A 732-nucleotide genomic window follows, 5' to 3' on the forward strand; every position below is an offset into this window, starting at 1 on the left:
CGGGGGTGGGGGGAGGGCTGGGGCGCAGCCGGCCGCGGGGGGAGCCCCGGATGGGGCCTCAGGGACGTCCCAAAGGAGACTCCAGGCCTTGCGAAGGTCACACCGCTAGTCACCCATTTGTACTCTGGCCTTGGGTGGAGAGACTTCCCTACCCAGATCCTGATCTGAAGCCGAGGGTGGGAAGTAGAGTTTCAGCCGCCTTGCATTTAGATCATTTGAAGGAGCATTTCTCAGAATCTTAGGTTTGTTTTCTTGCACTCCACCCCCACGACCCTGCCATCCCCCAGTTTGCAGCAGGTTCTGGACGTTCAGAACCATCTGTGTCATGTCAATGGATCTACGACCCCTCTTTTAGTTAGGTCTCCTTTGCCACTCCTTCCAGGCCATACAACTGAGTCATCCTCAAACACGGTTCTTAGTCCTAGCCAATTGCATATCTTGCCTGCAAAGAACAGTGTTTGAAGCCAGATTTTCCTTTTTCAGTAGCCGCACAATTGAAGCTCGGCCTTTTGGAGATTGCATTTGCTCTTCCAGCTCATTAAAATGTGTCTTATTTATTTATTTGGCTTAGGGAAGCGAGAGTAGTTTCAAGGTAGGCTTAGCGAGGACAACTTAAAACTGGGCCTGATGTCTGCGGGAGGGTACAGGCTTCTCTGATCAGCACGGGAGGGTTTTTTGTTTGTTTGTTTTTGTTTTTTTGGTTTGTTTGTTTGTTTTTTTTTTTGAGAGATT

The sequence above is a fragment of the Tupaia chinensis genome, unplaced genomic scaffold (assembly GCF_000334495.1).
Source record: "Tupaia chinensis unplaced genomic scaffold, TupChi_1.0 Scaffold143758_1, whole genome shotgun sequence".
NCBI classification, from domain to species: Eukaryota; Metazoa; Chordata; class Mammalia; order Scandentia; family Tupaiidae; genus Tupaia; species Tupaia belangeri.